Source organism: Equus caballus, chromosome 7, assembly GCF_041296265.1.
Source record: "Equus caballus isolate H_3958 breed thoroughbred chromosome 7, TB-T2T, whole genome shotgun sequence".
Classification (NCBI taxonomy): domain Eukaryota; kingdom Metazoa; phylum Chordata; class Mammalia; order Perissodactyla; family Equidae; genus Equus; species Equus caballus.
The window spans coordinates 27,671,757-27,699,007 of record NC_091690.1 but is presented as its reverse complement, the minus strand read 5'-3'; the positions used below and the strand labels follow the sequence as shown (position 1 = coordinate 27,699,007).

General features: G+C 53.5%; 2 long non-coding RNA genes across 3 annotated transcripts in view; both read right to left on the bottom strand.

The window, feature by feature from the left end:
• LOC138924983 (uncharacterized) overlaps positions 1 to 9,618 on the bottom strand; it is a 38,035-nt gene extending 28,417 nt beyond the window's left edge. The window contains exons 1-4 of the long non-coding RNA XR_011440494.1: positions 5,719 to 9,618; positions 5,174 to 5,296; positions 4,884 to 5,016; positions 3,668 to 3,835 (exon numbers count right to left, since the gene is read on the bottom strand). This is a non-coding gene — a long non-coding RNA (uncharacterized lncRNA). The remainder of the gene's footprint in view (positions 1 to 3,667; positions 3,836 to 4,883; positions 5,017 to 5,173; positions 5,297 to 5,718) is intronic.
• A 6,358-nt stretch (positions 9,619 to 15,976) lies between these two features.
• LOC138925279 (uncharacterized) lies at positions 15,977 to 27,251 on the bottom strand. 2 transcript variants are annotated; one of them, XR_011441203.1, is made up of 2 exons: positions 26,991 to 27,251; positions 15,977 to 17,118 (listed from the first exon to the last, which is right to left on the bottom strand). It is a non-coding gene; the product is annotated as an uncharacterized lncRNA (long non-coding RNA). The 2 variants fall into 2 exon arrangements; XR_011441204.1 differs by lacking the exon at positions 15,977 to 17,118 and adding an exon at positions 25,093 to 25,346.

Sequence of the window (27,251 nt, the reverse complement as noted above, 5' to 3'; positions counted from 1 at the left end):
AGTTAGACAAGAGAAAGAACTTCCACTTAGATCCACTAAACCCTTAAACAGGCTGCTGAGAGGCTCTGGAATTCCAACAAGCAATTGTGCAGAGACAGGGGAATGGATGAGGTGAACCAGGGAGTTACCAGTTCTTCCATCTCAGAGACTCAGCAAGTCGAGGTCCATCTCGAGAGCAGCTCTCCAGCATTGGGAGGGGGCTCTGAGAAGACCCGGGAAAACACCAGTGTGGCAATTTAGTGGTGAGCAGCAACGCTAATGAGTGCCAAGAATAACAGTGGCTTCTTAATGGAGCCCTTAATGAAGACTCATTTCGGGTTTTATTAACGCAGAGAAAAAGCACACGCTCTCTCCCCAGCTCTCAGAGAGCAGGCAGAATAAAGAGCGGCCCCAAACATGGGGCTGATCCCACTTCCTGGGTCCTGCCAGGATACTGTAATAGGCTCTGGGAAGCGGGGTGGGAAGGGTGCGTTCAGAGCCCTGAAACCTTCCTTTGCGCTTTGGACAATCCATTTGGACCCCTAGACCCCACATGGTCTTTTGGGGGAGATTTCCAGCCAGGCTCAGCCCTGCAGTTTATGGACACATTGCAAATAACACAAAGGAGGCCCTTGCCCAAGGTGGTGGCAGTGATTTCAACAGGCAGCTACATCCCGTTAAATATTTAATCGGAATACAATCCCACCGAAGCTCTCCACAGAAGAGACTAAAAACGCAGCTCTCTAGACCTACCCAATGTCGCACGCTTATTACCATAGTGGCTGTTGGCTCCAAACGCAGCAAGAGGGATTCAGGTCAGACCTAGAAATTCCAAACTTTAAAATGTGTAGATGACCTTGGAGGTCATATCTAATCAAATCCCCTGTTTTGTGAGGAAACTGAGGCCCAGAGAAATCAGAAACTCCTTAAAAAATCAAAGTGTCATGTCTGAGCCATACTCCAGGACATCCATAACAGTGCCCCCCCCCCCATGACACCTGCCTTTGCCCTTGCTGGCCCCTGTCTCCAACAGTCATATAACTTGGCTAATTGACCACCCTGGGGGCCAGGCTGGCACGAGCAAGATGGTACCTGGGGGGCATGTCTGGGCTGGGATCTTGAGCTGTCTCTAATGCCCAAATACTGGTCCAGGAGGCTGCTCAGGAATCGCTGCTCAATCGTCTAGATGCTCAAAAGCTCCTCGTGGGATGAAATAGGAGAGCCCTACTTTGTAGATCCTTGACACCCTAAACTCCCTTGGGAAACCTCGACAGAGGCATGGAAATGAGCCCCAAATAGCTCCACTCTTATCACAGCCACACTTGCAGCCACTTCGCCAATAGTTAAGGCAGAATTACCAAGTTCACGAGATGAATGGCCTGAGACCCTGTGAAGGGGGTGGGGGGCATTTTTCCCATTAGCCTGAACCCTCCAGGATGAGGACTGTCTCTGCTCGGTGCCCGGGGAGACTGAGGACAGAGAGGAGGCAGTCCCTGCCCAGGAGGACCCAACCTGATGGGGAGCAGCCCACTCTGCCACACCACACACACACACACACACACACAGACAAGTAACAGTGCAGTTGCTGAGTGACTGCTGTGTGCCCTGCATCATACGAGGTGCTTAACCCAGGTTATTTCTCATTTAATTCTCACAACATCATTGTAAGGTAGACAATATTTTGCCTCTTTTAACAGAAGAGGAGAATGAGACAAAAATGGCTTCAGTCAGCTGCCCAACGTCCCACAGCAAGAAATTGGTGGAGCCAGGAGACGAAGCCCTGCTCCACCTCCAGCCACACACAAGCACCTGAAGCTGGACACCTCAGTGCCCAGGGGACACCGAGCAGTGCGACAGTCATGCAGGGAGCGAATTGTGAAAGGTCTCCCAGACAAGATTCCCTGGGACTTTTTAGAAAAGCAAAGGGGAGCTGGGAGGACCTCATTAACGGGTGGCAGACCTATCAGAAAAGAAGCTGACATTTACTGAGCAACCGCTCTGTGTCCTGAGCTCTAGGTCACGTGGCTGACTATACAATCTCATCTAATTCTCACAACAACCTTCTGAGATCACCACTATGATCCTGAAGAGAGTCAGGTTCAGAGAGGGCAAGTGACTTTCCCAAGGTCACACAGCTGGCAAATGATAGATTCAGGATCTGAACCTAGACCTGACCCTAGACCCAGAGCAGTAGGAGAGGACAAAACCACTTACCCGACCAGAGGGGACAGGACGTGCTGGGGAGAGGCTAAGAAATAGAGGCCACCAGTGGAGACATCTCTTTCCTAGACTAGAGGAGCTTATTTTAAGAATGTTGGTTCTGAAAAGACTGGAGAAGGGGCCAAGTGTGCCTTGGCTCACAGGCATTTTTCACTGCTGGGTCTGTCCGTCTTCCCCGAGGAGGGCCCACAAAGATGGCAAAGGAACACATGGATAAGATTCCATCACATCCAAGGCGGCAGCACAGCTTTGAAGCCCCGCCACGGCCACCCTAATCTGTTTTCCCAGAGAGGTCTATGCCCCATCTGCTCACATGGCCCCTGTCACAGCTCTGCTCGCCAGTGACTGCCGTCGACACCCTCATGAGCCACGCAGCTCAGCCTGCGATCAGGGGATTTCGAGACAGAACACAGTCCCATTCCTAGTTTCCCCAGCCTGGAGCCTCGTTCCCTCATCTCTTCAGCAGAGCCAATCACGCCTGCCTCCCAGGGTTGTCATAGCATTGAAGAGCTTGCTGCCAGCCTCCCTCCAGGGCCAGCCTTTGCGGTGCCCTTCTCCAAGCCGAATCACCCCTACTCCACATGGTTCACTAGCCATTTGGCCTTCACCTGGGGAGAAGGCTGAGTCACCTGGGGCTCTACTCTGAGGCCAGAGCCACCATCTATGGTCCAGAGGAAAGAAGGTGGAGACAGCGCCATCTCTGGGAAGGGCCAGAGGGAGGTGATGCCCGGGGGGAGGCGGGGGAAGGGAGACAGCCCAGGAGATCCTGGAGGCAGAGGGACCCCAGGGCCCCTAAGATCTAGTAGGCCAATGCCAGGAAGCAGATGCCCTCCACATCCGGGGGGGGTCGGAGAAAAGCCTCCAGCTTCACTGGCCCCTGGTGGGGAAACTCAGGCACTTGGGCAAAAGGCCTTCCTCGGGGGCCTAAAAGGAGTCAGTGGCAGAGGATTGAAATGCCCACGCCCCACCCACACAAGCTCTCAGTGTGCTGCAAAGGAAAACGATGCCATGACAAGGCCACCAGCCCAGCTGGCAGCTCTGCTTCTGAGCCTGCTCCAGCACCCGCCCAGGGATAAGGACCAGCCCACCCTGCCCCGACCCTCCTCCCCTGAAGTCCCTCTGGCCCCCTCAGGCCACAGACCCCCCCCCCACCCCCGAGACTTCTGAAGTCTGTGCCTTTTCTCACAGGTCCCCTCTCAGAGGCAGTCTCTCTTCCTCAGCACCTACCGGAGTCTACCCACCCTCCGAGGGTCATCTCAAGAGCCACCTCCTGTGTGAACCTGGGTCCTCGGTAGGACAGTGCCTCTCCTCTTCCTGCCCCCTGTGGATCCTTGCCTCTCCTCTGCTTCTGATCTGAGCTCACAGCCTGACGAATGGAGTTTTTCTCCCCCGTTCCTGGAGCCCTGAGGGCAGGGCTGGGCCGGTTACGCCCGTGTCCCCAGCACTCGGCACAGAGCCTGGGAAATACCTGGAACTAACTAGTCGCTGAGGAACCCTGTGCTTTCTCTCTTCCCCTTCCTCCCCGGCTCCAGAGGCTGGGTCTGCGGAACTGCAAACATGGACGGCTGACGCAGGTCAAACTTCGGGTGGTGTCCTCAGCTGAGAGGCGGGGGTGTTGGTCCCAGTGACTTTGCTCCTGTGATAGAGGAAGACTTGTCACCCTTACCTCCCAGCTGTAAAGCTCTTAAAGGTGCCTCACCTTCCTACTAGCTCCCTCCTTCCCCCTGCCAATTCTAAGACAAACGTCCGCCTCTTCGGGAGCTCCCCTCCTCCCCCCAACGGCAGCGGCGTGGCAGGGGACATAATTAGGCCTTTCCCCAGGACGGCACCCCCTCTATGCAGTTGCACTGCCTGTCCAATGGGGGATAATTTATGGAAATGGGTAAAGGTGTTTTAAATTATTCAATTTAAATGTAAATAGGGGAGATGGTTTCTCTGAATAAATTGTCTTATTTATGTTCCGCCGCCCGACTCCCCTCCCAGGGAAATACGGAGCAGTTTGGAGCCCTCTGGAGCACAGGGCCTTCCATTGCTCTCTCAGTAAGGTGGGACCGGTGCACACCCCCCGCGGGTGGTGACTTGGAGCCGAATGCCTCTGACAGCCGCTGCCCCAGCTGGGGTCCCAGGACATGCCAACTGCTCACCAGAGGATGTTTTCCTGCAGTGCACTCTTGGAGAACTGTGCCCGCCAGAGCATGGACTTGGCCAGAGAGCAAGGCCTCCATCTTTGCTTGCTGGGGAGTGACACTGGGGCAGGGGCTCTGTCCCCCTGCCCTTCTGCCCAAGGTCTCTTTCCATCTGAGTCCCAGGTGACGAGGGGCTTTGCACCTCCCTGATAAAGTCCTCCACTCTCTGAGATGCTCACTGACTCTGGGCCATCTCTTCTTGGAACATTTCTGTCCTCAACAGGGCCCCCTAGACACCAGGCTGCCTTGAAAGGAAAGACCTTCCTTAATACATCTCAGGCACTGTCACATGTGCCAATGGGAAGGCATTTGAGGGTGAGGAGAGGGGCCATTCTTTAGCCCACTCAGCACCACCCAGATGCCAGCTGCGCCATCTCCTGGGATTGGGCCACCGTTACACATAAGCGACCAGTGAACGCTGTAGCTGCCAGGGGGGCTTCAGGGCAAAGAACAGAACATCCAACAGCTCAAAGCGGCCCAGCTCACTCGGAAACTTACTAGCTCTGGAACCTGGAGGTAGGGCAGAATCTGGTGGAGATCTGGTATGATCTGGAAACCTGGTCCTGTGATTCTTTTTCGTGTATCCATCATCTTCAGACCAGACCACAAGATGACTAGGGCAGTTCAGAGCCTTAGATCCACCCATGACAGCGTTCAGAAAAAAACAGAAGAGAACAACTCTCAGAGACTCTTGCAGAGTGTAAAGACTTCCCCCTACCCCTCATTACATCTCCTTGCATCTCATTGGCCCATTCCTGACCAATCGCTGGCAAGAAAAATGGAATTACCTCAGACCAATCAGGTCAGCCAGGAGCTGGGGGTGGGTCCAGCTTCTCCCAGAGGCACAAACAAATGCGGGGTCCTGTGAGGGAGGAGGAAGTGGGAACTGGGTGCTGGGTAGACAGTATCCGCTGGAGGAACAGTGGAGTAAAGTAGAGATTGTTGCAATCAATACAGGTTTTCATCGTTAACCGTGTTTGCTTCAACCCTCTCTGTTGAACTGGGTCAGTTGCTTTCTGCCTAATCCCAGGGACCACACCACTGCCCATCCCGCAAAGAGTAGAGAATCAGACCAGTGACACAGATTGCAGACTGGTTGGCAAGATGGTCCAAATAAGACACAAATTGCTGTCCAGGTGGCTTAACTCTCTCCCAAAATACCCGTAAATGAAAGGACATCATGTCCAAGCCCCACAGTGAGCATCACCCTCTTGCTGCCATTTATTCATTCATTCAATAAGGAGCTAAGGACTGTCTACCTTGTGCCGGGCACAAGCTATGGGCAGGAGGTCCACCAGCAAAGAAAAGACATTTCCTGTTCTTGTGGACTTACCGTCCTTGCAGCAGACTTTATCATGTTCGTTGTTAGTTGGTTTGACGTCCCACAAACATCCTTGGCGAGTTCCAGAGCCTCCAGCCTCATGAGTCACACCTCCCCAAGGCAGAAATCAGAAACTTGGTTACGCAGTCTCCTTTGCAGCTGGGCACAGACATGTGACTCGGACCTCACCAGTCAGAGTCACTCATAAGAGACCTCACTTTCAAAGGGAGGAATTTGAGTCAGGAGGCGATGTCCAGAATCCACTGTGCAGGGCAAGGGTGGAAACGGAGGTGTCCAGCTCTTGGGTAGCAGTGACAGCAGGATTAAGTTCCTGGCCCAGAGTGCAATCAGTGGGGAGTGGCAGCAGCAGCAGACATTCCCTGGCGTCTGGTGGGACAGCAGCAGCGGCTGCAGTTCTCCGTCAGCCCAGTTCCGTGGTGCAGTGGGCCATCGTGCCTGGAAGCTTGGCCTCGAGTCTGGTTCTCCAGCCCTCCCTACGATTAGATGAGACGCCCAGTATTCTTCTAATAGATTCCTTTTCTGCTTGATCAGTCACTTCTATTGCTTATGGTCACAAACTCCAACTGATGCAGAAGCGTGCCCATCCTTGGTGAAACTTAAGCATTCTGAAGATCCAGCCTGGGTGGCCCCCTCCCCAGTTTCCCCCTCCGCAGGTGCACCGCTCAAGCCTGAGCCCCTGTGTGAGTCTCCACTACCACCCAACACACACACACACACTCACACACACAGCTCTGAGATCCTCTGATCTGGGACGGCACATTTTTCGTCATTGTGTCCTCAGGTCTAGCTTAAAACCTGGAGCAGAATAGGTACTCACTAGGTCTTTGCTGCAATGTGATCGCGCCACTGTCTTCATTAGTGACATCAAAAAGCCCACCAATGTCTGACTCTGCATTGAGCAACATACACAGACAATGGCCCATATCTTGTCCCTACCTTCTCCAGAAAAGCCACCTTCTCCATGGACTGTAGGCACTGCAGTCTCCACCAGAATGTCCCCTAAAATACCACAGGACTGGCCTCTGACCCCTGCCCAGTTCCATAATCACGTCGACAGCCTTGCATTTACCCTTCCAATCTGCTGGTCCTATCTCAGCCTTGCCCCCTGCCCCAGGAAGCCCTGGGAAGATCTCCATCTTTGGAGGTGAAGATGATGTCCCAGAGGCCTCTGGAGAGATGTGCCCATCTGGGTTATGTTGCTGACCCAAGGGTGTCCCCCATCCTGGTCAGCCCTGCACACACACATCCCACTCCACTCCCTCTGCAGGAAGAGCCAGAGGAAATGGACAAGCTTTCTGGAATCAATTTCACGCCCTTGGGCATGATAAACAGCCAGGCGGAGAGCAGCATCCATCAAGGGGGCTAATGGCCTTGGGGATCTGAGTGATGCATCGCTCCCTGAAGAAGAGAGCCTGGCCTCGGACACTCTCTCCACACTCACTTTCTCTCTTGTTTCCCTTGCAGCAGACTCCCACAAGCCCAGCTGCGCCTTCCTGGGCAAGGAAGCACACTTCCCCCCACAGGCAGCACACAGCCTCCAGTCATCAGAAAGGCAGAAGGCACCTGGCCCGTCACCTTAGCTACAAGTGCTCTGCCTCAGGTAGAGCCAGGCCACCTGGGTGCAAACCCCAGCCCCCTTCTCAAAATCTGTGTGACCTGGGGCAAGTTACCTAAACAGGACCAGCCTCACAAGGTCCTTCTGAGGATTAAAGGAGATACTGTTTGCAAAGGGCTTAGCACAGCACCTGGCACATCGTAACTCCTCAGTAATCTCAGCTGTGATTGTTGTCACGGCTCCCTGTGGTCAGGAAGTTCTCCGTTCATCTCACCTGAGTCCTACCCGCTGCCTTTTAAGGCCGTTCCAGCCGGTTCTGTTCCCAGTGGGCGTGGAACGAAGCAGTCCCCCTGTGATGTGGTGGGAAAGTGATGGTGCTGGAAGCAACAGAGCTACATTCAACCCCATCTAGGTCTGCTTGCATGATTTCCTTTAGGTCCAGTCGGCTCAAGACAGATTCTAAATGCTCGATTACCAGCTGTGTGGGCCGACAGATGTCTCTCTGCTTCAGGGAGCCACAGGCCACAGCGTCCTTTTTTGTACAGCAGGAAATGAACCCCGTTCCCCCAAAGTCGTGGTGAGGATGCCATCCAGGGCAGTGACATTGGAGAGAGTGCCTGGGATGCGGAGGCGCTCAGGGGTGTCAGCTGAACCTGGGTCTGCTCAAATGCTCCCAGAGTGAGACTTAGTTCCCCGAGCCTCCTCTATCTGATGACGAATAGTGACCCCGTTTCTACAACCTTCCCCACCATGTCTAACTCAGCAAATTCTGCCATGTTTCTTCAGCCCGAGAAGCACTTATGTAATAGTGAGAAAGCGACCCCAGATTTCACTGGAAGTGAGTAAAATCTACACAGCTCTCCACAGGGGAGCTGATGTCCAGGCAAGGGCTAGGGACTCTAGCAACTGACACATGCACCGCACTTCACGGTTAACACATGCGCTCTCATTTAGTACCTGACTGAACTTCCACAGCACAGTTTTTCCAACGGGGAGCCTAGCGCAGATTGGGGAACCGACTCCCCAAAGTGGTAGAGAGGGATGTAAAGTCACTGTAACTAGTCTCTTTCCACGCCGTTGGGCACTCTGTCCCCTGCCAGCATGTCCTCCCACACCAGCCTGGAGGGCCCTTACAGATCTTCTCGCCCAATACCTGGCATAATGCCTGGCATAGAGTAGGTTCCCAATAATTAATCATCTAATCTAGCCATCAACTACTTCATTTCACCAGTGGGGAAACTGAGACAGAAAGAGAAGTGGTGGGTAGCCCAAGGTCACACAGTTGGAGGGTGATATGATGTTCTCACTAACAGAAGAACTTGAGCTCATCCCCAAGTGTCAGAACTGGAAGAATCCCAGGAGGTCATGTGGTCAAGGCCCTGTCCAGTCCTTCCCTGGCATCAAAGCTCAGTTCTCTCGCTCAGATCTTGGAGAAGGGGAGACAAGAGGCTTCGGAGGCCGATACGGCAGATTGATTACGCAATGTCCCCAAGTCCTCTCCCACCTATATCCATGCCCCTTTGCAACGTGACTTTACAGCGTCTCCCAACAGGAAGCAGAGTCTATTTCCCCTCCTATTGAGTCCTGGCTGCCTCTTGACTTCCTTTGACCAATAGAATTCAGCAGAAGTGACGGCATGCCAGTTCCGAGGCTAGACCTCCAGAGACCTTGAACCTCCCCTCCTCTCTTAGAACCCTGCCAGCACCACGTCAATGAGCCTGGGCTAGCCTGCTGGAGGATGAGAGACACATCGAGAAGAGCCCAGTTGTTCCAGCTGAGGCTTCCCTAAACCTGCCCGTGGCCAGCTGACCCCCAAATAGGAGAACCCGTTCTAGATCACAGAGGTGCCTCCTCCACCCACAGGCACATGAGGGATCCCAGCCACGACCAGAACCACTCAGATCACCCACAGGCTCAAGAGAAATGGTGAATCAAATTATTTTGAGTCACTGACTTTTGGGGTGGTTTGTTACAAAGCACTAGCTAACAGATATATTGGGCTTTAAGAAAAGATCTTGGCTCATAGTCATGAGGAAGTTGAGGCCTGTGCTCCTCAGGGGCTTGAAAGGGCAGGACCCTTTTCTGCAAAGAACCTGGTTGAGCTTCTGCCTCCTCTGTCCAGCTGCCAGGCCCTGGCCCAGCCCAGACCAGTGAAGTCAGTTCTAGCTTCAGCCCTGCCCTTCCCACCCACCTTGGCACCTGCAATACCCACCCCATGGCAGTATCCAGGGGGTAAAGACCCCAGTGCTGTGTCCAGGGAGGGCTGCGATGGAGCTTGAGGCCATCTACAGCCCAGGAAGAGCTCACCCGGAGATAAAGCCCCAACAAAGCTCCAGGGTGGGATCTCCATAGCGGAGACGCTCCCAGGGCCAGACTCCCCCCTCTGTCACCCCCCACCCCCGTCCACCAACCCAGGAGGAGCAATCAGCCCCCAAGGAGCCGAGCAGCCCGCTTGACATTTGATGGGAGTCATTATCAGACACTTATTCCCAATCAGGCCTCAAGTATCTCCAAGGGCCCCTCTGCTGCCTTCTCATTCCAGGGAGCATTAACGGGAGGAGGGGAAGCCCCGAACACTTGCAGGTCTGCACAAAGGCCATCATGACCCACCCCTCTGACTCCAGCCCCCTCGTTTCCTCCTGAGGGCCCCAGGGGCAAGCTCCCACAAGCCAGAGTGTGGAGAGTGGGGGGCTCCAGAGTGGAAACTAGACCCCCGGGACTTCGGAAAGGCCAGGGCACAGGGAGGCTCAAAGGGATGTGTGCGGGAGGCTGGGTCAGAACTCAGATTCCTGCTGGGTCCAAGAAGGGCTTTGTCTCTGAGGCCAACGGCTATGGGGGTCCTGCGTCCTCCCCCTGGGCAGCCGCTTCCTCCCTCAGATGGAACCCCACCACCAAGACCAGGCCCCGCCCCCAGCACGAATACCAGAACTCCTCTGAGTCAGCCCGCCCCACTGCTGCTGCTGTCAGAGAGAGCCACGGCTCAGGAGTACAGGCCTGGGCTGCCCCCCTCCACAGAGGGATCCTGGGCAAGCCGCCTCACCCTTCCTGCTCTGAAAGGGGGCAATGATCCCTGCCCTGCCTCTCTCTGCCCGAGGCTATTGTGAGAATCCCATTCTTCAATGTATGGGAAAGCACTTGTTAAACTGTGAGATGAGGGCTGGGTACAATTGTCCCCAACTGGATCATCGTCTCAATATCAGCAAGCTCAGAGGAGCGAGGCGCAGCCATGGCGTGACGGTGTGTGTGTTTGTGTGTGTGTGTGTGTGTGTGTCCACACAGGAGCCCTGCATGCTGCAGCACTTTCCAACAGCAATATTGCATGGTTCAGGATTATCTATGGGTTTTCACCATCTATGCTCTATTCAGGCAGTGAATCAACCGTATTGATGTGTTGAATGCAGAGGCAGAGTTTTGAAGTTACAAAAGAAAGGGAGTGAAAAGCCTTATAGTGGGGTTTGATAGTCTAGAGAGGGTACACATACGCACACACACACCTCTGTGCTCTCAAGGAACTTAAGGACTCAAATAACCAAATGCAAAGAATAGAGAAAGACAGGGGTAGACAGTCATAGAAGAATGGGCCCTGAGAGAGATCAATCCAAAAGGCTTCCTGGAGGAGGAAGTAAAGTCTGAGCCAGATTTTGGTAGCAAGGCTGGACATGCAGGCAGCAGGTAGAATGGCTTTGGGGGCAGAATAGAGATGAATCAGCTTTACGTATTCTGTTATCAAACAGTAGTAATTATACTTTACCCTTGTAGAGCAATTTACAAAGCTTTTCCACACGTACTTTCTCATTTGAACCTCATTACAGTCCTCTGAACTGGACAAGGCGGGTTTTATTATCCCCATTTTATAGACAAGGAAGCTGAGGCCCAGAGAAGATAAGTGCCTTTCCCAGTGTCTCTAAGCTCATAGACAGTGGGACGGGTGGAAGCGCCCAGGGATCCTGACTCCTACCCAGCCCAGTGCCCCTTCCACAGGTCCCGCTACTGACCCACCCACCGCTGAGTGGGTCACATGTGTCAGCTTCTCGGGGCAGGGACCACGTCCAGGTAACAGACTCTGGGCTGTGCTTGGGAAATTGGCTAGTAGAGAGGAGAGGTGGCTTCAGAGTCAGACAGAACTGAGGTTCAGACCCAAGCTCTGCCATTTACCTTGACTTTGACTTGTTAGTTCCTCTCTGAGCCTCAGTTTCCCCATATGTAGAATAGATTATTATGAGAGTTAAAAGGGAGAATGTCTCTGAAGCACTTAGCACTGTGCCTGGTACGTAGTATTTGCTCAATTAATGGCAGCTACTGTCATTAACCTCTTGGTTACTAGTTTATTATTGCTCTCTTGATGGCCATTTTTCACCAGCTTCTCCCTTTCAGGGTAAACGAGTCCTTCAACACCCACACTGTGACCATTCATTACTGTTAGGAGAGAGGGTGCCCGGGGAGACCAAGCAGTACACTTCTCCCTCCGTCCACCTGGGCCCATGTGTCCAGTCCAGACCCCACACCCTGGAGGGGCCCTAGGACCACTCCTGCAGCAATGGGTGTCGGGCCTGAAGCCTCAGCCACCTGTTGAAATCCATTTCAGTCGCCAGAGCTCTCATTTCTATTAAAACTCCATTTGCCAAGAAAGCAGAAAGGTAATTATGAATCCTAGTCTTAAATCACTCTGCCGCTGAATTATTAAAGGGAAGAATTAAAAATAATCAGGCTTTTTCATTACACTTCATAGCAGGGAAATTAAAGGTGTAAGAATGTATTTTTTCCCCAAATTTAAGTATTCATTTTGGAGATTTATAGGGGAGTTGAAATGATTCCCTGCATGCCCAGCTCTCCCTTTTATGAAAGAGGGAGAGAGGAAAAACCTTGTAAAATTAAAAGAGAGATAGAGCAAAGAAGGGATTTAACATAAAGAAGTACAACTGAGTGTTTTGCATTTTAATACATTTTCTTCTGCACAATTACACCACTGAGTGATATGGCAGGGAGAGATTAGGCTGCTGCTAATTTTGGATACTGGGTGGTGAAGCGGCAAGGGGGTCTCACCGGTTATTGGGTCAGAAAAAGTATGCTGGAGCATGTAAGCCCGCTCCTCAGCTCTCCCAGCACCGTGAAGCAGCAACCGTGTCATCAGCTGAGCTCCCTACACCCTCTTTTCTTCAGGTGAGAACTGGCTGAGGGACCCTGTTCATTCCACAGAGCAGAAAAGCCAAGGCACCAAGGCAGGAAAAGCAGCAGCCTGGAAACTGGGGCCAAAACAGGAGGGCCTGGAGAAGGACTTCCAAGCTACTTGTCAGATCTGGAAGAAGGTGGAACAGAGAGAGAGGTGGGCAGCCTTCCCTCAGCACTCCCACCCGAACCTCCCTACGCGCGAGGTTGAGTGTGAGAAACAGAACTGTCTAGAGTCAGGAGAGAAACAGAAGGACTCCAGAAGGCCGTGGTCCTCAGAACGGAATCCCAAGAGCCCCTGACAGATGTTCAAGGATTGATGGAGTCTCTGCGCCCCCTGTCCCAGCCAGTGCAGGGGATGCAGAGCAGACGCCCCTGAGTCAGCTGAGAAACAGGTGTAAGCTCCTCTCCTGGGACCAGGTGCAGAAGTAGGAGGGAAGACAGGAGAGCAGAGCTGGAGGGGATTTTCCCAGGGAGGCTTCGGGAGGAAGGGAGCAGGGCAGGAGGATAGAGCTGGCAGGCAGACAGGGGCAGCAGAGCACCCACGTCAGTCCTTCCTGCCCTGCAGCAGCTGGAGATCACCGTGCTTTCTACCTTCTGGGGGCTGTGGGAGGACAGAACAAGAACCAGGGCGCCATCGACACATGAGCACCATTGGCAGCAGCTGAGTAGCCCCAAATCAGGCCCAGGGGAGAGTGTGTGAGCTGGCTGGTCCCATCTAGATGTGCTTCCACAGCTGCCTGCCTCTCTATGGGGATGCCAGGCTGGAACACCTCTGTCCTGCGTCCCGTCCACCCACGCAGGCAAGGGCTGGACCAGGGAGGGGAATGGGGCTCCCCTGATGGAGCCAGGCCCTAGAGCCGCTCAGCTACCTGCCCCCTCCCCTGAGGTGGTAATGAATTGCAGGGAAACGCTGCTGAGAGGTGTCAGAACAATTTCTATTAAACATAATTTCCTAATGAAAAGGTTATGAGGGAGCCCGGTGGAGCTAATCAGGATTGAATGCTCACTCCAACCCGCTCAGAGGGAGGGGGCTCCAGGCCTGGGCCTTGTTTCCACCTGGTCTGGGCCGGAGGGAAGGGCCCCAGGCCTGGGTAAGGCCCTGAAGAGTTTTCAATGCATCCCTCTCCAGGTCTTGCACATGCCCGTTACTGAGAGGGCACAGGGTGCCAGGCACTGTGCTAAGTGTTTTCCAAGTATCATATCCTCTCAACATCCCTACAAAATTGATATTACATCCCCACTTTCAAGATGAGCAGATTAAGACTTTGAAAGGTCATGTGACTTGCCCAAGGTCACATCTCCAGAAATTAGGAAGCAAAGGCAGGATTCGAACCCAGGTCTGTCTGATTGAAAGCCGTACTGCATTGCCATTGCCCCTTCTCTCCTCCCAGGACCCTGTCCTATCCCATGGTTGCAAAGTCCTTTGGAAAAGCAAATAGAGCTGGGAAATGAGGCTGTGCGGGACAGGTCAGAAGCGCAGTCGAGGCTGCTTGGCTCCTGTCGAGGTTATCCACCCTCCGCCCAGTCTCTGCCTGAAGATTTGGATACCTGTGAGTAAGGAAACCGAGGTCACCCATTCTAGACGGTTCTGTGTCTCCTCAGAGGCTAGCACGGTGCCCTGCAGAGCCCAGAGGGGGCATATTTGTCAGTGCAGCAACTCAGGGTGCTGAGAGCCCTCTGGGTCTGTGTCTTCAGAACAGGCGACACTAACCCCTTGCAGAACCCCCTCTGGTCCCAGAAACCGTCCCCAAGCTGAGCTTGTCTCTGAGCAGGGCCCCTGCCTCCCTTACTCGCCCATCACTCCGGGTCCCAGATGCTGAATTCCTGCCTCAGGTCTGTGCTGAGGGTGGGGCCCACACGTGCATGGGGCAAAAACTCAGAAAAGGGAGGGAGCGTCTTAGAATGTTCAGATGTTCCTCCCAAGATCTCAATTATAAGATTTTTAGAATGGCCTTGGTCTCTGCTGGTGGGAGGTTAGGCATGGGGGGATGGACAGGAAGGGGCAAACGGGGTGCAGATCTGAGACCAAAGGAATGAGCCCCATTGTCTTGCAATTCAGGGGCTCCTGATACCACCAGATCCCAGTTGGGGGCAGTTTCAGGAACACGCAGCTTTGCTCTGCCAGAAGCTTCTGCGGCTATTGAGATATCTCTTTGGAAGGGGAGGAATGTTTCAAATGTGCCCCTGGGGACAGAGGCAGGCCCTTAGAGGCTGCAACTAAAAATCCTCCAGGAATCTCACCGCCACCCCTACATCCCGGAGTTGATGGAGGTTGAGCTACAGGACGAGCCCAGATCACAGATTCTCCTCCCCTCCTCCCATCCGTGCCCACCCAGCGCCTCCCCTGCCCCTCCCTGCTCTGCGTCCCTCCAGCCCCAGGCCCCACTCCCCACCTCCAGCAGAGTGCATCTCCCATCCCTCATTACGATGAAGCTGTCACGGACTGCCACAGCCTGCCTTCCTGGGACCTTCAAAGCCGGGAACAGCATGAAATATGCAGCCGCCTTTCCCAGCTCCCACTCCCTGATCGGCTCCCTCCCTCTAATTGCTCCTCGAAGATTAAACTTGGGTATTACAGCTCTGGCTGAGGACATCTAACACTTAGTTCTCCAAAAACAGAGTGGAGGCTGCTTCTGCCTCCAGGCAAGAGGAGCTCACTTCCCGATGTCTGAGGCACCCCTTGCCACCCACTAACTGAGGCTATCTCCTCTCAGCCAGCCCGCCTCTTGGACTGAAGGCTCCTTGGAAGGGCAGGCAAGGTTTTTGCTGAGAACAGCAGTGGTTCTCAAAGTGTGGTCCCTGAACCAGCAGCATCAGCATCAGCATCACCTGAGAACTTGTTGGAAATAATACGAAGTCTCGGCCCTACCCCAGACTCACTGAATCAGAAAAGGAGGGTGGGGCCCAGCCATTTGGGGTTTAGCAAGGCTGCCAGGCGATTATGATTCATGGGTAAGTTTGAGAGCCACTGAACTAAAGACTGACTCAACCAACATCCAGGCAACTTGACAGAGCTCCCCCAGGCACCCAGAGTTGGGCAAAGACTGGCAGGGGAAGAGATGCCACCTCCCCGGCATGGGGCTGGCAGTCTGTGATGGAGATGAGGGGCGGCAATCAAGCTCCCACTGCAAGACCAGACTGACAGTCCTGGGAGATGCAGAGGCTCATAGCTGGACCCTGCAGGAAATGCAGGCTCCGTGGAGAGGGGAATTAAACCGAATTGGGGCCAAAAAAATAAAATGGGACTAAATGCAAATCGAAACCACAATGAGATGCCCCCTCACACCCATTAGGATTGCTATATCAAAAGAAGCTGTTTTCAAAAAGCAGAAAATAACAAGTATTGGCGAGGATGTAGAGAAATTGGAAGCTTGTACACTGCTGATGGGAATGCAAAACGGTGCAGCCGCTATAGAAAACATTATGGTGGTTCCTCTAAAAGTTAAAAACGGAACTACCATATGATCCAGCAATTCCACTTCTGAGTACACATCCAAAAGAATTGAAAGCAGGGTCTCAAGGAGATATTTGTACATCTCTGTTCATAGCAGCATTATTCACAATAGCCAAAAGGCGTAAGCAACCAAGTGTCCATTGACAGATAAACAGATAGACAAAATGTGGTCTATACTACAATGGAATATTATTCAGCCTTAAAAAGGAAGGAAATTCTAACACACCCTACAACATGGATGAACCTTGAGGACATTATGCTAAGTAAAATAAGCCCATCACAAAAAGACAAATACAATATGATTCCACTTCTATGAGGTTCCTACAATAGCGAAATTCATAGAAACAAAAAGTAGAATGGTGGTTGCCTGGGGCTGGAGGAAGTGGAAAACAAGAGTTGTTTAATGGGTACAGAGTTTCGGATCTGCAAGATGAAAAAGTTCTAGAGATCTGTTGCACAACAGTGTGATTATAATTGACACTAGTGAACTGTACACTTAAAAATGGTTAAGATCATAATTTTATGTTATGTGTATTTTACCATAATTAAAAATAAAAAAAAATAATTGGGGCCAAAATTTGGGCAGGACAGGGGACAAAAACGCCAGCAAGCCCCATGCATGCAGTGCGTCAGTTTGCCAAGTGCTGTCACATTCTCCATCTCGTTGGGAGGGGAGCAGAGCAGGAGTGAATATCCCATTTTTCAGGGAGACAAGCCAGTGAGAAGAGGGGCCCCACCCAAGGTCTCAACATGGTGAGTGGAGCTGAGCCCCATGCCTGGTCCTTTCCCCTCTCAGTAAAGAGCCCCTCAGGCCCTGAAGCTCCAGGAGGGCCTGAGCCCCGAAACTTGCAGGATCTCAGGGAGCTGAGGGTGGTGTTGGGGAGCCCTGGGGTCGGGCTTGAGGGGTGAGGCCTTGTACACATCCTGGTATCGCACCTGCCGCCCCTGCACAATCATTGACAGCACTCTCTTTAGTTTTAGCATTGTCCCAGTTGCAAAGATACATTATATATTCGCCACAACTGTAAGTGACCAGAAAGCCAAGGGGCAGAGTTGGGTAGAAAGAGGAAGCAGCCCAGCTTCTTGGGGAAGAGAGTCCTCAGGAGTATCTCAGAAGGTCCCGCTGCCTGTGAGCAGAAGACTCAAAGGATGGAGTGGGGAGGTGATGGCGTCTGTGGTCTGGGGCGAGGTGTGGCCTGCACCAGGACGGTGGCTGTGAGGAGAGAAGAAAGGGGCATGGGAAAAGTGGAGTGTCAGCAGACTGAGACACATGGGCCTGACCGTGGACCCCTAGGAATGTAATGCTCCTTCTCCTGGCCGCCATTCTCCCGCATCCCCTGGGGTTCTCCGCGTGGAACACAAGAGCAGCCCGCTTGGGAGGAATCAGCCACGGGGTTTCCTCCTCCCTCTGAGCTTTCCCCAGTGCCTGGCCTTGGGCCAAGGCCAAATCCAGACCAGCCTACAGGGCCTTTCTCACCCCATCCACCTATCTCAGCCTCAGCCAACCTCTCTTCTTAAACTCCCACCTCAATCCCCAGCTCACCCCTCCCGACACTACATTCCTACAGCTGGAAAACCCTATCCCCTCGCCCCTGCAGCCCTCCCCGAAACCTCCTCCTCTCTAACCCTCCCCAGCTTCAAGGACTTGCAGCCAGTAGACTTGTATTTGACTCCCAGCTCTTCCACCTGGCATCTTTGCAATCCGAGGCAAGTCATTTCACCTCTCTAGACCTCAATTTTCTCAGCTTCAGAAGGGGACTACACCCCTCAGAGAGTGCTGTGGGGTTTCAGCAGTGTGAGCACGTGATGGTAGCATTGTATCTGATACTTCCTGTGCTACTCAGCATTCAGAGTCGCACGGCAAGTGGAGAGCAGTGCGCAGAATCCAAAACACCCCACGGCCCACTCTAGCCTTTGTCTTTGGAAAATGATAATGACGTCTCTCCAAATACTTTCCCCCTTAGGGGAAGGTTGTCAATGCTGATGCTAACATGAGTTTGTCAATCCGTAGACTCCTCCATCTGATAATGAGGGCAGTAGGGGGACACAGGGCCAAGTTCCTTGAGAGTAGGGGCAGCACGACATGTCTCTACCCTCAGTGCCTGCCACAGATGCTCAATCATGTTTACAAGAAAGGAGAGAAGAGGAGGGAGGGAGGAGCCAGTCTTTACCTGAACCCAAGTCTTTAGGACCCAGGTTCAGTCTGAGATTGGGTGAGAGTTGAAGTGCAGACCAATATTAGAACTGAGGTTATAAATGAGGATAGCGATGAAGATTCATAATAAGGAAGGGATGAGGGTTAGGCTGAACTTCAGATTTATGTTGGGTTCAACTCTGGGTTCTGGTTAGAGTTCTGGTTAAGGTGAGCTCTAGGATATAGGCTGTGATTAGGGACTAGGTCATAGTTAGCACTAAGGCTTGAGGTAAAATTCATCTTAGAGTTAGCAATGTCTGAAAGTTCTGGGACTTACAGCAGGGGTCAGTGCCATGGGCCTGGGTAAGGGCTCCGCAAGTGACAGGCCTGGCAGACTGCTGGCTGAAGAGGTGTGGCCAGCCAGGCAGTCCCAGATGGGATCTGAATCCAGCACCATGGACAGCTCCAAGGAGAGCACCTTGGTAAGCCAAGAACCCCTGAGATGCTCCTGGCTGCCTTCCCCCACTACCCTCTTCCATGACACCACAGCCGCTGAGCTACCCACCCAAGACTGACCCCTGACAAGACCAAGAGCACCAAATCCTCCAGGGAGTCTGGGTCTCTCATCTGAGCATTTCCTTCAAAATCATTCTCGTTTTAGACCCTAGATCCCCTAGAATCAAGATTCTAATTGAGAAATTTCTGGCCCAAGCCTTTACAAGATGATCTTTTTCCTAAAAATCAAAGATTTTCAAATTCCACTCCTGACTCCCAGATTCACTCCACTTTGTACAACATAACTCCTATTCCTCCGATCCCTCTTCCCCACGGGCAAATCAGGAAATCCCCAAGCCTGTTCCTCTCATCCCTCTTCTCTCATCTTCCTCCATCTCCTGAGCCCAAGGGGTATGATGGGACAAAGGTGAGGGCCTGAGGGTGGCACACAGGTGAGAACACACAGTGGAGAGTCATGCAGAGGCAGGCAGTACACAAGGGTCCAGCCAGACTAACAGCCCCTCTTCCCCTCTATATCCCCAAACACCTGGGTATCTACAGGATAGCTTCGGGGCAGGGGCCTGCTGAAGGACTCTAGATGCTGTGTACACTCAGCCTCAGGTCCTGGTAAGTCAGAGAAGACTTTCAAGGTCTTTCGCCTCATGGTGGCAATCCAGCGCCACAGAGTAGGGGAAAAGGTCACCACTGAGCACCCACTATGTGCCAGACTTTGCCTACATTATTATCTCATTGAATCATCAAACCAACTCTTCTCACAGATGAAGAGGCTGAGGCCCACTAGCAAATAGCAGATCTGGGATGTGAACCCCCAAGTCTGTTGGCCCAAAGCCCATACTTTTTCTGCCACACCATGAACTCTGGTTGTTAAAGAGGCCTTAAAATCCCTGGGCGAGAACTCTCTGCTGTCACATCAGATGGCATCATTGGGTCACTAGGTCTGGCCTGGATTGCCACAGGCATATCCATGTGTCCTGGGTGTCCTGAGGGCTGGGAAGGGGAGCCGTATCCCCTGCCTGTGGTGATCCCCCTCCAAGGCCCAGAAGTTCCTGGGAGTTGCCTCCTAATGGAGAGTGGGTTCATGCGATGGCCAAGCAGATAAGCACTGTGGCTTCTTCTGATCCCTTCCCCCCACCACCCTTGCAGGCCACCTCCAGGGGACAAATCTCCATGTGCTGCAGGTAAAGCCTGAAATTATCTGCCAGGGAGGGGAGGTGGAACCATCCCTGAGACCTTGACTGTAGCCCTGGGGATCTATCCAACCCACCCCTTGGAGGTCACTGGCGTTGGGGGCAAAGATGAGCCTCAAAACAGGAAGGTGCCAGTCTGGGGAGGCTCTGGGGGAGCAGCGAGCAGAGCCTAGAGCCTGGCTCCCCTCCTGTCCCTCTGTAGCAATTAACAAGCCTTTGTTCCTGTCCCTGATCTCCTCTGGCAGAGCCTTAATCATCCTCTTCCCTGCAATGAGCAGCCTTCTCATTAGGGCCTTAAGAACCTCTATTATAAACATGTAAATGGAACTCAACGAGGAGGGAAATATTTGACTGCTCCAATCTCCTTTGTGCTGCTGCCAGCTTTGCCCAAGATTTCACCGCTCAGCAGCTCAGCACGCTGCCCCCACTGCCCTGTCACACCGCTCCATCTTCTTCTATTGGAATTTAATTACCTTCGCCGGCGAGTGTTTGGAGAACCTCTCTCCATCAATTGATTCTGAAGTCAGACTTTTTTCCCAAGATACTTAATGGCACTTGGGCTGATGGGAGCCTGGGAGCAGGTGGACCTGGGGCACAGGGAACCCTTTAACAACAGGGGTAGGAAGGGTCATCATGGTTATTCCCCTGCCTCTGAGCAGGACAATATTTCAGCCAGCCCAGACGGCTGGGAATCTCTTATCTTAAGGTCCACAGAGAAGCAGATTTCTGAGACTTCCGCTGGGCTGGACTGGAAGTTCTTCCCAAAGTCTGCCTGGTGCTGGGTGAGCCTTCCCCCCACCCCAATTTAGTCCTTGATGAAAAAGGAAGAGTCCCATTACCTAGAAACCTGTCCACTACCTGAGAAAGAAGCAGATGTGATCAGCATCTCCTCCTAGGGCCGTAATGGAGATGGAGACTGGCCCTGCCGGCCCAGTGCAGCTGCATGTGAAGGGCTCCCCCAGCAAGCCAAGTCCCTCGTGCATACGTCTTCCTGTGCCTGCGTCCTCCTTGATGCCAGCGATACCAGACATGCTTGTCCCCACTTGCCTTCCTTCTGAAGCCCTTTCCAAATCTAATTTCTGCTCATTCTTCAAAACCCAGGTCCCTTCCTCTCCTCCACAAAGCCGTCCCATGCCTTTAGGCCACAGTGATCTCTCCCACCACTAACTTCAGAGCACACTGTCTGCCCACTGCCTGCCCCTTTCATGGGTGTCCCCTGTGTGACAGGTCCCTGTTGACCCTTAGCTGCTCATATGCATAAGTTGCATATGTCTCCCCAACCTGGATAAATGACTTCATAGTGTCTCTCCTTCAGCCTGGAGGCTGTGTCCTGGATAGGCTAACACCAAGAAGACTAGGTTGCTGGGTAGGCCGGTAGGTGGGTGGATGGGTTGGTGTATTGGTTAGAGGGTTGCCGGGGTGGAGGGGTGGTTTGGTGGAAGAGTAGGCTTGCTGTTGATTGGCTGCCTGGTGGCTGGAGCAGCCTATCCATCAGAAGGTTGCCGGGTTGGTGGGGTGGTAGGAGAGCAGTGTGCCAGTTATGACCTGACTGCCTGTCAGCTTCAAGGCTACTCTTCACTGCCCGGACTGTGATCACGGCTGGACTCGGTAAAGGTTCCTCCTTTACCAGCTGGCTCTCCATTAATCTTTGTTGGTAGAGGGAGCTGAAACACTGCAGGAAGAAGGGGCTTCCCTCCCAGGCCCCTGCAGTGAGGCGCCCCACAGCATACAGCTTCCTCCAGCACCCCAAAAGACAGCTTCCCAGGGGGTTCCAGCAGCATGGGCCTCAGCAAATTCTTCTGCAGTCCAGCAGGCCCGGCTGACCTTGCCTTAACAAGTGGCAATGTCAGCCCTGGATGCGTGTGCTCCTGGATTTGTCCCTTCCTTTGGTGCTCTGCCTCAGCCCAGAGGCAGTGGCCACTCCCCAGGTCTTCTATTCCTGTGTTTCTTTAGAGGAGACAGGCAATCCTGGTACAGTTAGTGGATAATCCTTCGTAAGTCACCTTCTGTTATAGCTAACTAGTCTTTCTATTAAACCTTTCCTGTTAATATTACTGAGTAGTTTCTATCTCTTGATTGGACAGTGGGGGAAAGGGTTGATTGGTGAGTTGGATGATGGGCTAGTTAGTGGAGTAGTAGGATGGTGGAAGAATAGGTTTATGGACTGGTTGGTTGGCAGATTGGCTGTTTGGTTGGTAGTTACTTAGAAGGCTGCTGGTTTGGTAGTGTGGCACGGTGTAGGGTGATAGGTTGGTTGGTGGTTGGTGGATTAGCTAGCGGGGTGATGACTCGATTGGTAGATTGGTAGATTCAGGCAGTTGATGGGTTAGTTGGAGGGTGGGTTGATAAGTTAGTGTTTTAGGACATGGGTTAGCATCATATTGGAGGGAAAGACAAGCCCCAGGGAGGTCCCTACAGCACCGGGAAGTGTCAGTCTCCATTCCTGCCCTACCTGAAGGGGCCCAGCCTGCCCCCCAAACTGGAATCCCCACAGCCGTGCCATGGCTGCTGGAATGCCTCTGCAAACAGAAGCAGCGGGCTGAGGGGGAGGCCTCTGGGGAATGTGGAGAATGGCCCCAGAGGACACCGAGCACAGGAGCCCTGAGGCATTAGAGCTGGCCTACTTCCCTTTACCACCCCGTGCAGGTCTCAGCTGCCCCTGCAGGTCTGACACAGCCCCCAAGGTACCACCTGATTACCAGCACCCAAAGAGCCTTCCAGAAAAGGGGTTAGAATCCATTGTCCGACACAACTAGAAGGACATGCAACTAAGATGTACAACTATGTATCGGGGGGATTTGGGGAGATAAGGCAGAAAAAAAAAAAGAATCCATTGTCCTTCAGGATGGACTTGTGCCTCTGCTCCATGGAGTCTCCTGAGACACTGACCCCAAAGCGTGGATGTCCTTTAGGTGCTGGGCTGGCTCCTGGCCAAGCCAGACTTGGAATTCTCCCCAGCACACTCCCCTGCCCTTCTGCCCATCACCCCCAGAGCCTCTGCCTTCATCTGGTCAATCCCTGCCACCCTCACTCCTCAGCTCTCTCTCTGCCACACCCCCTGCACCCTCTGTCTCCTCCCTCTGGCCTGTCCTTGAGGCCTGGGCTAAAACCCAGAAGCGTGTTGGTCTCCTTCTCCACTGGCCCCCAGCCTGCTCCCCAACCACCCCAGGTCCCCACCCAGAGCCACCAACACATTTCCAAATTGCATCTTTTGAGAATCAGAAAAAGAGATTTCAGAAGGAAATTGCTTTTTCTCTTGCTCAGTCCAGATGGGCTATTTTTGACTTGTCTCCCCACTCCCCAACCCCCTCACAATCTAAAGCTTTTAGATTATGTCTAGAGCTTTTCCCTGGGTTGGGGCCAGTCTCTATCCCTCCTGAGGCCTGGAGGCATCAGAGAAGTCCACGTCCCTGGGGTCGGGGGCAGGCCCCGGCTTCCAGTCCTGCACCCAAGCTCTGTTCCAGGGCTCCCCAGGCGCAGGGGCCAGGCCCTGGGAGCTGCGGGGAGAGGGCAGATGAGAGAGGGGGCTCACAGCTGCAGCTTGGGGCTGTGAAGTGGGAGGTTCGCTTGTCTCCTGGTGCCCCCCCACATCCACGGACTCACACGCTACCCCACCCCGCGGCCCCTTTCCAGGCCACCCTGTGGGCCCACTCCCTCCAGGCCTCAGATCAGAGGCAAAGCACCTAATTAGCCCCGTGATGCCAAGAGCAATGGCCACCAGTGCCAGGCCTCTGAGGGCCACTCCCTGAAGAGAGCACCGGCCTGAGCTAGGAGGCCCAAGATCCAGCCCTTCTCAGAAAGTCACTTCCCCTCTCTCTGGGCCTCGGTCTCCTCTCCTGGAAGGGGCATGAGGAGCCCTGGAATGCCAGCTCAGAGTCAAGGCCAGGATGGGATGCAACGATGCATGGCAGGCACCTGGCAAAGTGACAGGCTCAAATTTCTTGACCACCCATTCCTTGCCATACACCTGAATGTCTTAAACACTTGGTCTCATTTTGTCTTCATAAGAACCCTACACACGGGTCTGTTGTTATCCTATCTAAAAAGAAGGAATCAAGGCTCAGAGAGGCTATGGAACCACCCAAGGTCGCACAGTAGACAAGGCTCGGAGCCAGGCCTCAAGTTGCTGTTCTTAACCCTCACACTGTGCTGTCAGGTGCTAGTCTATGTTTTTTAAAAAGAGCCTTTGGTGGAACTATCATCCAAAGATATAAGTAGAGGAGGAATTTCAGGCTGTGTACGTATGGAGGAGATATAGGGATGGGAAGAAACTTCTAGAACTCCTCAAATGATAATAGTGGCTAACACTTATTGAGTACTGACCATATGCAAGTGCTGTGCTGAATTCTTCATTGTATAACTCATTTAATCTTTCAACAACCCTGTAAGATAGGTACTATTATCTCCAATGTGCAAATGGAAAAACTGAGGCAGAGAAGTTACTTAACGTGTTCAAAGGCGTGTGACCAGGGAGCCGCTACACCTTACAGCCTCAGCGATGGCACCAAGGAAGTTGCTTCCCCTGCTGCAGGCTCCTCTTCCTAAACCAGGGGGGATAATGGGGGCAGGGGACAGGGAGGGAAGGGGGTCCAAGGTTGAGAATGAGGGCCTCAGAGCCAGGGCTCACAGAGAGGATGGGGATTTTCAGGCCCGAGTCCCTTCTCTCTTGGCCATACCCCGGTCTCCTGCCCCTAACGATCTGGTTAGTGTTGCTTAAGGCTGCGGTGCTCATGGAGGGGGGTTTAGTTCCCTTCAAGGCAGAGGACGCGAGCACACACCTGGTCCCTCCACCCACCCCACCCTCGGCCTCCGAATCTCCCCCTTGAGTGTCCCCTGCCTCTGACCCTCTGTGCCAATTGCTCCTGCCTCCCCCACCACTCATCTGTTCCTTTTCCTGGCACCGAACTTCAGATTCAGGGGTCACCCCAGCCACTGTGATGGTAACAGGGGCCAAGACTTCACCTAGGAATAAGGCTGTGAAGTCCAAGCCCGGCTGAGTGGGCTGGCGAGGGGGGACTCGTCAGGAGACAGCAGGCGGGGACAGAAGAGTGTCTGGTCCAAGCAATTGCTAGGCTGTGGCTGAGTAAATCACACTGACTCTTAAAGAGGGCCCTGAAAGAAGGAGGGGCAGCAAGGACTGTCCCCCCAACGCGAGAGGTCTGTCACCTCCAGCTTCCTTTCTCCAGGGAATCCTGCTTCTCTACTTGGCCCCCTCTCTCCAGTCGGAGCCAGCCTCACCCCCCATCCCCCAACACACACACATGCATTCATCTATAAGCAATCATCCAGGCACATCTTGCTGCCAAAAGATTTTGAAATAGTTTAAAAGAATGCACATAATACTAGAAGATTAAACATCTAAGTGGATTATTTCATCAAAGCAAAAGAGTGGTGGGGCCTCATCTTCAGCCGTGTGAGTGGGAAAGCAGATCCACAAGTGACAGGAGAAGGAAGCAGGTGGCAGAAAGAGAGGCAAGGTGCCAGAGCCAGCGACCAGGAGAGATTCCAGAGAGAGACCGAGAGAAAGCCTCGGTCCCCTCAGCCTCCCAGAGTCCTGGGCCAGTCCACCAGACACTCCGCATTCTTGTGATGAATTTCTCTTTTCTGTTAAAAACAATCAAGACACAGGGAGAAGAAAAGCAGAATAACAAGACGATGTCAAAAGGCAGCTTTAGTGCTCGGAAAAATCCACCAAACCCGCTCTGGGCCTGGGGGCAGCCAAAGCAGAAAGGGAAACAGAGACAAGACCCTCGGGATGCAGGCGATAAACCTCAGCATCGAAAATCAGCGGCATGTCCTGTTCCGTTCACTGTGGGCCCCGCAGCACCTGGGACGGTGCCTGGCACAGAGCAGGTGCTCAATAAAGACATTGAATGAATGAATGAGTGAGTGAATGAGTGACCATCAGTTTCTCAACACAGGCTAAGCTTTTTCTGGCACTTAGGCCTGAAGAAAAACAGTATCATTTGTGGGCTGTCCCTAAATGCCCACTGAGTAATGTGGTGGGGGAATTCACTCATTCATTCATTCATTCACTCACCCCACAATATCTATTGGGCACCTTCCAGGTGAGCACTGCTCTAGGATGAATCAGTGAACAAATAGAAAAACTCCTGCCCTCTGGGAGCTTTCACTGTGTGAGCAGGAGGCAGAGGACACGGTAAACACAGACAACCGAGTAACTGGTACCCTAAAAGGGGATGCAGGCTAGGAAGAAGATGAAACTTGCAGGGTTGAGGGGTGGGGCTGGGGGACATTTCAGCAGAGACTTGAAGGAGGTGAGAGAGTGAGCCAGGGGGACTCCCGGGGAAAGAAAAAGCACAGAGGCCCCAGGTGGAGCCCGCCCGCCTGCCTATGGGGGTCAGGGCAGCTGGGGTGGCTGGAAGGTGGGCAGAGCAGCTGGGGCCAGGTAGGGCTGTGGCCGGAGGCTGCAGGGGCCCAGGAGGGAGCAGGAGACCAGGCAGAGGTCACGGAGGGGCGGAGACGGGGTGGCAGCAGACAGTGCAAGTGGTCGGATCTCGGATGTATTTGGGGGGTTATTGGGCAGGATGTTCAGACGGATTGGGTATGGGGTGTGAAGAGAGGAGAGAAGTGGGTGCCTCAGAGCCCCCAGGGCCTCCACACCACACACAAGGGACACACTGCCTCTCACCACTCCCTCGGCATAAGCCAGGAACAGAGCAATCCTCCCAGACTGGGTCTCCACACAGAGATAAAGGGCAGCCGTGAGCCTGGGGAAGGCCACCCGCGTGTTACCACTTCCATCCCCGTTACATCCTCTGCCAGCTGGACTGTGAGTTCCTCCAGGGCTGGACTGCAACGTTGTCCTTTGTGACCCAGCCCCCACCCAGAGTTGCCACATTCACACACACACACACACATCACCCTTGATTTTGTGTTTCGAGGGTTCATGCCCCTCCAGGAGGCCCTCCACCAGCCCCAGGTTAGGAGCCCTGGGCTGGGATCCCAGTTAGGGCCCCTTCAGATGCGAAGTTCAGCCCCCATGGTCCTGAGCACCTCTGTGGGCACCCGGAGACCTGGGAGCTCCCCAGGGGAGAAGAAGGACCAAGAGCTGGCTGGAACCTGGTCTAAACAGGGAAGAAAAACGAGCACTTACTATGCGGCCGGATCTATGCCGGGCACTGCCCAACCTTCATCTCCCATCCTGACAATGACCCAGCACATACGGTGACAAGACAGCTGTGCCGGCTGCAGGGCCATCTCCCACCCAGCACATATCGCCCTTACCCCTCAGAATCCTGAGCCCAGATGCTCCCTCCAGGCTTGGCCCGCTGCTTCCGCTGCCTCTTCCCCTTACTCAGAAAAGCTTCTGGTTGGGACCCCGACTCTGCCAGTGAAGGCACAGTGGGCAGACGAGAAGTGGAAGAAGGCAGCCCGGGCATCGGTGATGATGCCCTGGGCTAGGTCAGCATGCCCCAGCCTTCCGGGTCCTAGAGCCAGTGGGAAGCAGGAAGGAGGGAGCAGAGAGATGGCAGGTGAAGAAGGATG